The sequence below is a fragment of the Echinops telfairi genome, unplaced genomic scaffold (genome assembly GCF_000313985.2).
Source record: "Echinops telfairi isolate 266 unplaced genomic scaffold, ASM31398v2 ScPeMD7_6;HRSCAF=24_1, whole genome shotgun sequence".
Lineage (NCBI taxonomy): Eukaryota > Metazoa > Chordata > Mammalia > Afrosoricida > Tenrecidae > Echinops > Echinops telfairi.
In genome coordinates, this window is record NW_022103903.1 from 21,413,232 (window position 1) to 21,425,362 (window position 12,131).

The following is a 12,131-nucleotide window of genomic DNA, read 5'->3' on the forward strand; positions in this document are numbered from 1 at the left end:
CTGATGTTACAGCTGTTTCAGTTGGACCGTCAGATGGTTTGGGATTTGCCATTTCAAGCCAACATCTTGAGTTCAGAAAGTTTTCAGCTCAATCATTTCCAAAAGTATTGCTTAAAGATCACCTAATGCAAAGAACTGATCTTTCCATCAGTCCTTTTTCCCCTGACCTTTTTACTGTGACTAAGGTGAGGGTCCAGAGGAGACCAAAAGCTTTACATCCACCAATCCGCATACACTGAGCTCCAACTCATCCATCAAATCCCCTCCGTGCCCACTCTTTAGTCCACATCCTCCCAGTGTCTCTCACTTTCCATTCCTTCCTCGCCCTCTCAACCCCCTTTCCTTAGGTACATCCTGCTGCCTTGAACTTAAAGAGCTGATATTGTAACATGGGATAAAGTTTGACTCAAGAAAGGAAGATGTCACAAGAGACCCGAGTCTTGGAGGTCACACCAGTCTCCATCTGGCCAATAAACCTGGCCTCTAATACAATTCTGAGTTCCATTCCACATCCTTCTCCCACTCCGTCTAGGATTTTCCAGTGTGATCTTTTTCAGAACAGTTGGCAGTGGCAGCTGGGCACCATCTAATTCTTCTGGTCTCAGGGTTTCAGAGACCAATACTCTTGGCGACTGTTAGTCCATTGGACCAATCATTCCCAAATGCCCTTCATTGTCATCAATCTTATTTCCTCCAGATAAGAAGGAACCAGTATCTACACCCTAAATAGTCACTCATAAGTTTTTAAGAACTCAGTCACCACTCACCAAATTTGGATACAGAACACCGTCATTGTGAACTTTGTGATGCCAATAGATCTTGTTGTTGCCTCAAACTATGATCTCCCCCCCCCACCCAGGCTGTAACGCTTCTTCTTCTTCTTCTTCTTCTTTTTTTTTTTTTTAACATTTAATTAGGGGCTCATACAACTGTTATCCCAATCCATACACATATCAATTGTGTAAAGCACATTTGTACATCGTTTCTCAAAACATTTTCTCTCCTTTTAAACCCCCGACATTAGGTCCTCATTTTCCCCTCCCTCCCCGCTACCCCCCCCCTCATCAGCCCTTGATAGTTTATACATGGGTATTTTGTCATATCTTGCCCTGTCCGACGTCTCCCTTCACCCACTTTTCGGTTGTCTGTCCCCCAGGGAGGAGGTCACACACAGTTCCATGTAATCAGTTCCCTCTTTCCTACCCATTCTCCCTTTACCCTCCCTGTTTTGCCACTCACACCACTGGTCCTATAGGGCTCATCAGTCCTGGATTCCCTGTATTTTCAGTTCCTATCTGTACCAGCGTACCTCCTCTGGTCTAGCCAGACTTGCAAGATCGAATTCGAGTCATGGTAGTGGGAGCGGGGAGGAAACCTTTAGGAACTAGAGGGCCTCAGAGACTCATTTCCTCTGGTTATGTCTAAGAAGTTTTCTTAACACTTCCCCCAGTATGTTTTAGCACATTCATGGATTTGTTGGCAGCAAAGGGAAACATACATATACAGATATCTCCTGTCAAGCCTATATACATTCATGGGCTTACTACCATTCTCCCTCTCACTCCTGTTCGGCCTGCATGTCTCTCATTGATCTACTCATTGATCACTATTATTAAACCAGATGAAGCATCTACTCATCGATCACTATTATTAAACCAGATGAAAGGTCATGAAGATGATCATATGAAATGAATGGTAATAAGGGATGAGTCGTGAATTTACAAATATGCCCTCGAGATCAAAGTCCAAACAAAGCAATGATTGCTGAGAACATCTACTGGACTAGTCAAATCCACATCCGAGATGGCAAAAATGCATTGTTGAAGTATAGGTCAGAAAAATTGCATGGAGAGTTTTTTTTAAGCATGGCATTGTAGCTGCTTATTCTTGGGGCTTAGCAAAGGCTGTCCCAAGAGAATTTCATTGGGAAACTACCCCATCCCCTCAACAGCTCTGATCTTTTCCCTTCAAACTCTTTTTGTTCCCCAAACTCAGATATTTCAAAGCAATTTGATTTGAATCCCTCAAGAATGCCATTTCAATGTCAGGGTTTCACTGGAAAAGCTCAGAATTGTTTAGAGAAGGGTTCAAAGGATGGAAGTACCACCTTCAGAAGCATGTGGGCCTAGGAAGAGACACCAAGAAACAATAACCCAGTGCTCTTGAGTTGATTCTGTCTCATACGTAGCAGCCCTGTGTCTGTTTAAAGGTTCTATTATTTTGAAACAATACTTTTGCTTAGCCTTGCCTCTGTAACACTCAGAGTTCATCTTTTCAATAAAATTCAAATGTCTTTTGCAGCCCTGCTCTGGGGAAGATCTTTCTCCTTCGCAAAGATCATTCCTGGAGGTTAAAGTCCCAAAAGAAGCCAAACTGAGCTGTCCTGTATTTTTCTCAAGTGGAGAGAAGCGGGACATGCAATCACATCACTAGTAGTTACAATAGTTTTATTGTTGTTAGTACCCATCTTCCCATCCACCTCACTTTGCAAAGTCCCTAAAGTCTTCCTATCTTGTTCTATCATAGAAGTGAACAAAAACATCAACTCTTTATAACCTGATCTCTGACTCACAAAGAGAGTGAGTTAATTCCAGTGGCAATATTTCTGAGCACTGCAGTCTGGCTCTGTTTCTTGTTGGATGTGGTGATTTTAATTTCTTCTTCTTTTTTTTTTTTTGGTATTTCCCCCCCTAAAATCATGCTGCCATTTCAAAGCCAAAAAAGTAAGGGCTGTGTAACTAGAAAAATTAAATTAGAAAGCTATCATTTCTCCCAAGGGTAATTTTCAAGGGGTAAGGCTTCCCCATAAACTCTCTCCACATGATCACAACTTGGCCCCAGTCTGGGAAAGAGAGTGACCGTCTCACATGCTGTTCCTCGGGCAGCAGAAGTTACCATGATTCTAAGAGAAACCACCCATAACAAAGGCGCTGTGGCACTTTATTAAAGGAACTGAATGCTGGCGCCCTCGACTGTGCTCTTTGGCATGGCTTGACTGCAATCTACATCCAGAGAGTGAGAGTCAAGACAGCTCCCAGGAGTTCCCCATTCCATGGGAGGCACCTAGACAAGCAACCACACTCTCCACATCTGCTGCTTAACCTGCAGTAAAGATATATATAGAAGTAAGTAGAATGAGAACCCTTCCTTTGTGCTATACCAAAGCCAGGCAAGGAAGCAAAACGGAGGTCTTTTTCCATGACCGCCTTTCACCATACACACTGTGCCTTTCTTCTTCGACTCTGCGCATGTGATCCCTACTTCACTTCTTTGCTGTGTCTGTGCTTTTCCTCTCAGATTCTGAGCAAGTGACTGCTCTTCTCTGCACCAGCTCTCCCTCGTTCCTCAGCTTTTACTGGATTCTGTTCTCCCATAATTCTCTGTACAAGTGAGGGGGGAGCAGGAAGGGAGGGGGAAATGAGGAGCTGATGCCAGGGGCTTAAGTGGAGAGCAAATGTTTTGAGAATGATGAGGGCAATGAATGTACAAATGTGCTTTACACAATTGATATATGTATGAATTGTGATGAGAGTTGTATGAGTCCCTAATAAAATGATTTAAAAGAAAAGAAAATTCTCTGTACACAGCGCCATTATGGATATTTCCACTCTGTAATGGTATTGGCTTGGTGTGCTTTTCTATCTCTATACAAAACAGTGAGTTCCTGGAAGAGTTTATCATGTGTCTTCAGCAATGGGACTGGAATATGTGTTAGACCAGTCTGACTAGAGAAACAAATCCAGAAACACTCATATATGTATAAGAAAGAGCTTTATATCAAAGAGTAACTGTATATTAAGTCCAGTCCAGATCAAGTCCATTAGACTGATATTAGTCCATATGTCCAATATTAGCCCATGAATCCCTCCTCAGAGTCATGCAGCACATGCTATGATACAAAATGCAGCAAGATCACAGGCCAGTGGGTAAAACGTCTTGTGGATCCAGTGGCAGTAGCAGCAGCTCAGCACTGGTGCAGGTCTCTACAGTGGCTCCTCCAGCTTTCTGAGTATGGTTCCTCAATAGCAGAGAGAGAGGGCAAGGTCCCAGGATCCTCATGAGAAGGTGTCATCAGGCTGTGACCTGATTGACAGGCTAGACTCTACCCTTCACTCTTAAGATCCTCAAGTTAACACAAGATTATATAACTACTACAGAACATTTAAAAAAAATCCATTTGCTATTGAGTTGGCAACCTATGTGTGTCAGAGCAGAACTGCACTGCAGAATGTTTTCAGGGACTGATTTATTGGAAGTAGATCTTCAAGCCTTTCTGTCAAGGTGTCTCTGGGTAGACTTGAACCACCAATCTTTAAAGTAACAGCCAACCTCATTAACAATATGTTTCAGTAAGAAACTCCTTTAACAATAAGAGCCTAGGATGTGGACAGGAGGAAAGAAGAAAAAAGTTAGGGGTAGGGAATGAGATGGAGTTATAATTAATGGAAAGGCCCTAAGTATACCTTCTTGTATCCCCGCTATCTCTATGTTTAAAGAAGACACGATTTAACCTAAGTCTATTTATGAAGTCTGGGTATAATCTAGATCTCAAGACATATTAGAAACCTGTTTCTATTCTGGAAAGCTCTCTGTCCAAAATGAGCACTCAGGAATATAGAGAAAGAAACAAAGTTCTGAATCAAACTTAGAATACCTTGATCCGTCTATGACTTCCTGAGGTGACCCAAAACTGACATTTTCCTGGCTTTTCAAGATGAGCTAGAACTAAGTTTTCATATTTCCCTTCCAGTAGTAGAACTACCAATCCACAGCCACATGCATTCACACACACACACACACACACACACACACACACACACACACACACACACACGGTGCTAACAGGTTTGACTAGATCTTCAGTTAACCGTGGGTACAAGATGAACTCCAGTATTTTGAGTTCACACTTAATTCTAGCCCCAATCTAAGGACAATTAGTTCTTATGATATAGCCCTGCTCAATGCTCACCCTCATGAAGAAAACTGAAGATGTGGGTGCTATAGCAAACTTTGGTGAAGAAGCCAGATGATGCCCAGCTATCAGAAAAGTATCTGGAATCTTAAAAACTTGCCTCAAAACAAGCAGCCATCTAAGTGAGGCATCAACTTCCACATGGAAGAAGCACACCAGCCTGTGTGATCCGAGGATTAGAAATAATAAGATCCAAATTCTAAGGAGGGAATGGCATCTGAGCTTAACTTGTGAACACCTGGTGTGCAGAAGACTGGATGACAGTGCAGCCCAAAATCCATTTGAATGAGCTCCGCACAGATCAAGTCTCTAGTAAGTCCCCTTGGACCATAGCTGAGGGATGTGAACAGCCTTGCTATTAGTCAGAGAGCATTATAAAGTCAATTGTAGCAGATTTAGTTAGGTTAAAGTGTAATACTTTATCATTTGATTTCCATTTTGATTCATTTCAAAGTTATTTCAGTTTTTAATATCTTCTTTATCTTGAGATTTGTCTGGTTTTTTTTCTAGTCATTGTTACTATTTTTTGTTTATTTGTTAGCTTCCTTTTGCTTTTTGTATGGTTTTCTGTATATGAAATCCAGGAAAGTTAGATCTAAGGAAATAATAACTGAATGGATATTTGGCTAGGGGCATGGATGGAGAGAATCAGGGGAAATTAGCAGGTAACAACAAAGAGTACAAGAAGGATATGTTCTGAAATCGATTGTGATGATGATTGCACAAATCTTAATGTGATAGAATGATGAAATTGTATGATGTGTGAAGTATATGCTACTAAAACTATGTTTAAGGGAAGATGAATAGGAATAGAGTGTTAATATTAAATAGTGGCCTTCTCTGCCAAATTACATAAAGAAAACTTACTTTCTGGATGGTGTCACACTGTCCCAGTAGTGTCACTACCCTGCTCACTATTCAGCAGCCTCATAGGATGTTGGGCAAGGCTGACATCAGCCTGACAGTCAATTCTCTCAACCTAGCTCACTTTCTATCTTTAGTCACCAGTAGTCTATAATGCCCTGGTGGCATGGTGGCTACATGTTGAGTTGTGGTTACGCATTGAGTTGCTGACTGAAAGGTCAGCAGTTTGAAAACACCAGGCTCTCCTCTGGAGAAAGATAGGGATTTCTATTCCCATAAAGAATGGGTACTCAAAGGGGCAGTGTTACCCTGTCTTATAGGATTGCTGTGAGTCAGAATTAACTCGATGGTAGTAAGTGACAGTGAGTGGGTGAGTGAATCTATAACAGGAATTTTACCTCAGCTAAATGGTATAGTCTCCCAAATAGTCCTTTTCCTTTCTTCTGCTGAAAACCTTCCCATTCTCTTTACCTGTTAAAAATCACCGTAATCCAAAGTACTATAAAATCTTCCTAAATCTTGAAGCCCACAGTGATCTTTCCCTCTTTTCAATGGTTAAGCAATTACTATCTTTGTAATTGTACAGTATCATGTAGTCTATACACTGTATTGATTAAGTTAGGATTTCCCAATAGAATTTTCTGCAGTGATAGGAATGTTTTATATCTAAGCTGTTCAGCATAGTATCTATCAGCCACTTACATCTGCCAAGCACTTTAGGTGAGGCTAATATAACAGAAGTACTGAATTCTTAATATATTAATTTTTATCTATTTAAATTTAAAATTAAATAGCCACATGTGGCTTATGACTACTGTACGGGGTCAACAGAGATCGCTTAACTTCTTGTATGCTCTACTTTGTGTCCCTTGGTGAAAAGATAAACTGCTAACTAAATCAAGTAAGATATGTTCCTTTGTATTCCAATGAATGATACCACTATGGTGGTGATCATTAAAGGTTTCTTCAACACATTGCTTAACTACTAGGTCTCTATCTCTTTTGTTCTATCAAAGGAGTCCTGTACCCTAAGTCTATGACTCATTGTCGTGTGTTGTCACTCAGGCAGCACCAACTCATGGAGACGCCATGTACAACAGAAAGACATGTGGCCCAGCCCGCATCATCTTCACCATGGTGGTTAGGCTTGAGTTCACTACTCTGGCCACTCTGTATTTTGAGTACCTTCCACCCATAGGCTGTGATACATATGGTTTTAATTGGCTAATTTTCAGGTCTAGATCTTCCAGGCCTCTCTTCGAGTCTTCCTTAGTCTGGACCAGTCCACCGTGGATGACCCTGTTGGTATTTGAAAAATGAGTGGCATAGCTTTCAGCCTAATCGCAGTACATAAGCCCCCACCCTCTGAGAAACTCAAACAGGGGATACAAAGGAGCAAAAGTAGCATTGCCCAGAATGGCACGATAGCATTACCTGGATCCTTTAGTAAATTGTATAAGTAATATGAAATGAGGACTGAACTTCACACACACATACACGCTCACTCGCTCACTCAAAAAAATGTTCATTGCTGCCTCTTCTGTTTTCCCTTTTGGGAGAAAAGTATGTTTCAAGTATTTGCTGAGACAGGGAATCATTTCATTCTTCAATAAGACTATCTGTACAGAGAAATATTATCCCTGGGGACCGGAAATAAGTTCAGCTAACATCTTTACTTCCCCTCTGAAGTCTCACCACTTCCTGAATGAAGACTGTTGTTGGTCACCGATTTTCCCTGAGCTATTTTTGGCTCTACTAATGTGTTACGCATCAGACAACCTGCAGCAGTCTAAGGGGAGCTAAACCCTCTGTCACCCTACAGGACAGTAGAACTCCCCTGTGGGTTTCCAAGACTGCAACTTCTGGATGGGAGAAGAAAGCCTCATGTTTATTCCATGTAGTCACTGGTCGTTTTGAACTGCTGACCTCCCAGTTAGCAGCCCAGTGAGCACCCTCATATTGGAACCACCATGAGTCCGAATGGATTCGATGGCTGTTAGATGGGTGTGGAGAAATCCTCTGCAGGAAAGTCACGGGAGGTAGCATGTCTCTGAAATTTAACAACGAGGTACCCCCCACCCCACCCCCCCCACCACCACACACCTGCCCTCTGACCCGACAGCTGACAGCGCTTCAGGAGTCATCATGCCAGCAGGCCAACCAGCAACACAACCGCGTGCGTGGCAAAGCCAAAAGCATCCCACCATCTGGCTACAGATTAGATTCCTCCTGGATAATAAGACTTTAGAAAATAAGCCAGGCTGAGTCTCCAGCAGAAACCATTGACAGGAGATGCTGAATGGTTTCAGAGGCCAGCCGCTCCACATGCCTTGCTTCTGACTCAGCAAAGATTGCGAAAAGGGCACCAGAAGCACTTGAGACACCCGGAAATCAGCGGTATCGTTTCCATTCATAGCTAAGTTTATTCCGAAAGACTGGAAAACCCTTCAATGAAAACGTCTTAAAGAATAAACAAGAGTTGTTCCCCCCACCCGCCCCCTCTGGTATCATGAGCCAGATGTCAAGAAATAATTATGGGTGTGTCTTTTTCCCTGCATTGTAAAATATTTACAAATTTGTTGCCTAGGCAAGGCCTAGAGTCCATTGTAAAGATAGCAATAACATTTAACTTGTAAAATTTTTAAGAATTATCTAGCCACAAAATAATCACCCTTAAATCATATGTAAGTATGTATAAATAAGCTTCTCCTCTGTAGACCTGAGCCAGAGGTTACAGAAAGAATCTATTATGCTTTTGCAACAGAGTGAGCACAAGGAAGATGCTGGGAGGCTTGTGTTTGTGTAATAGCAGGCGTGGTTCCCACCTTGGCGACCCTATAGAGATTTTCTGATGCTGTAAATCTATATGGCCGCAGATCTGACCCTTTTTCTCCCTCAGAGCACTGAGTGGATTTGAACTGCTGACCTTGTGGTTAGCAGTCCAATGCTTAGTCAACAGCTCCACCATGGCTCCTATATCATATGAGCTGTATTACAGGGTCTTGCTCTAGGAACTAGTAATTAAGAACATAACCTATAACTTATAATTAACCTTAGTAGGGAAAATGGCAGTCCACAACATGCATTTTTTTACTTGCGAACTAGGTAGAGATGGATTCTCTCTATATTTTGTACACAAGAAACTTAGAGGCTCAGAGAGCAAATTGTTCAACGTTCTTTAGACAATGAATGTTGGAGCAGAATTCTTACCTTGCAGAAGTCATATTCCACTAATCCACACTGACTCTTAACAATGTCACAGCCAGGGATGGTTCACCACAGCCTGGCAGCAGACAGAAGCCGCACATGGAGAAGTCACAGTGACGTATGGAGAGTACTCAGGGAACATATTCGGTGGTTGAGAATACAACCTAAACTGTCACCTACTACAATTCAGGAAAGCCTGCAACAGGCAGATCCTTTAGAAGGCAGAAATTTAGCAGCAAAGGGCAACTCAAATACTTTCGACTAAAACAAGCAAGAGAAAAGCATTACACTGTGGCCATCAAAGACAGGGCTGGTGGGGAAAGGGTGGAAACTTGCAAGACCCCTGCGAACAAGGCATTCTGTCTCTCACGAGTGTCACCAAACATTGACATTTTAACCCTGTGGCAGCCAGGCAGGATGTCTAGAGCTTTTCTTTATACTATTTCATTTATCCTGATGATGGTTGAGACCGGAGACCATGTGAGATAGGAGAAGCAACTGCTTCAAGATTACACAGCTCTAAGTAAAGAACCCGTAGATCAGACTCTTGGGAACTTCTCTTCAGAGAACTGTTTGTCGTTCACACGATCATTCACACGCTCCTATAAACATCAATGGGTGAGTAGATTAGAAGTCGTTGAAAGACCCACGACTTAAGAAATGGCAATAACTCGGGTAGAAATCATTTTGTGCTGTGCCCTCTGTATAGTTTAGCTTTTTTTTTTTTAAAGGACAAGCCATCCATTTTAAACCTGGCCCATAGGTGTTATTATGGATTTTAAAATTATTTCTTTTAAATCATGCCATTTGTGGAGAAAGTATAAAATAGCCGAGCATGTCAACCATTTGCACACCAGTCAGTTTCATAACAATGATCCAGAATTATTGAAGGCTTACCTAAGGGCCAACATAGAGGTCAGTGGGAGCTTCAAGTGTTGATTCCTATACACTACACACTACATATTACAAATAAGTGCACTTAGTTTCTTTTAGCCATGCAACTCATTTAATGGAATCTGGACCACCACCACCCCTACACACACACACACACACACACACACACACACACACACACTTCAGGGAACTGCTATGAGCTGGCCATAGCGGTACTGAGCACTATTTTCAATAGTTTTTTAAAAATCCTCTGTGTGTGTGTATGTGTGTTTCCCTGAGAGAGGGTGAGGTGATGTTGTATTTCTTAGTTTGTTTGCACTATGTGGCACGACTTCAGTGTCCCCACCAATTCCCCAGCCAAGGACATTTCCATGATTGCACAATCGCTTCCCAGCCACCACGGCAATGTGCGTCACAGATAAGCAGTGACAGCACAGCCCTGATCAATGAGATGGCTCCCCCAGGTCTGCCTGAAGCTCTCATCTCATCCTCTGGGCTTGGGGAGCTTACTCTGCTGTGCTCTGCTAACAGCTGAGAGTGTCAGTGTCTCAAATGCATCCTGGTCCCTATATTTTGGTGCAATAATATATCTCCTTCAGCCATGTGTTCACTCAACAACATTCCGTGTCAGCACAACAGAATAGGACCTTACATAACTTCTGTATTTCTGTTCCAAAAGTGAACATCTAATTCCTCTTATGCCCTAATTACCACGCCATCTGTAGATAGTGTAGATATCCAGTGCTAGAAGAGGAAAAATCACCAGTGGGGTGAAAGGGACTTTAGCTCATAATGACAAAGGGAGAAGGTATATGAGCACTTAAAAAAAACTTCACCCTTCAAGCTCAATTATCCCATTTTTGTTTGATTAGAATTTCAATCATCACTTCATTCTTCATTCAGTCAACCTTCAACAGAGCATGTGGAAGACCTGGTGCAGGACACCATCAAGGATTATTACACTTGCACCCACAGCTTGCAGCTGAAAGGTGGACCTGTTTCCATGGTCATACAAGTCCATTCCAGCTCAGAATGACCCTTGGGACAGAGTAGAACTGCCCCATCGGCTTTCCAAGTCTGTGATCCTTACAGAAGCAGACTACCACCTCTTGCTCCCATAGAGCGGCCAGTGGGTTCAAACCACTGATCTTGCAGTTACCAGGCACGTGTTTCACCACTAGTGCCACCATGGGCTGAAAGGTGAACATCGCTGGGAGCATAAATGCACCGGGGAATGTCAGAATCCCCCTTTTCTCTCTTTATCTTCAAAGGAGTGGCTATTTGGGGTGGGGGGTGGGGTGCAATTCCCACACTAGCCAAGGTGTTCCCTTGGGCAGTGTCCCCTTGCAGCATGTCCAGCCCCACCCAGAAAAAAGGCCTCCATCCAATATATACACTTATTAAAAAATTGGCAAAACAGTACAATATATTCCATCTGGTATTCTTTCAACTAAAATTCTTGTGCAGTCAAAGAACACCGATGGCCTCCATGCTGACCCCGAAGCACTTAGCGATCTGAGATCCTGGCACTCAAGCATCCAGCAAATGCTTGTTGGAATCACTGGCGGAAGGCCAGGGGGAGGGGGTTTAAATCACTCTCAATTGAGTTTCCGAAGTAAAATATATATATAAAGCATTTCATTTATCTACAAGCCCAATGTCTGAACATTTTAACTCTGCAAAACACAAATGAGAACAAAAAGTAAGCCCAAGTATTCTGAGGATAAGACAGTGCTACTCGTCAGGGTTTGTATTAATAAGGAATTGCTTGGAGTCCTCACTGTGAGTCTATCTACTTCGATTGACAAATAATTCTAACAAACGTGTTCTTGGGCTTCAAAGATAATGGTGGGTTTGAAGCACCGATGTAGAAAAGGGCAAGATCCCGCATCAAGTCAGTACACTGTGTCAGGTAGAAATGGAAGTATGGAAACCTGACAGTGTAGGAGGAGAACTAGCAGTTAGAGAAAGATAATAAGCTTAAAATCATGATCACATGTTGTGGAGACAGAGTGGCACAGCCACAGGAAGTCCTGAGGGAATCGCTGAATCTTGTGGTTTCTTGTGGCTCATTGTCATGAAGCTGTTCTTGTGGTTCATTGTCAAGTTGATTCTGAGTTATGGTGACCCATGTGTGTTACTGTGCGACTGTGCCAAAGGGTTTTAAAGGTTGTGACCTTTCAGAAACAGATTG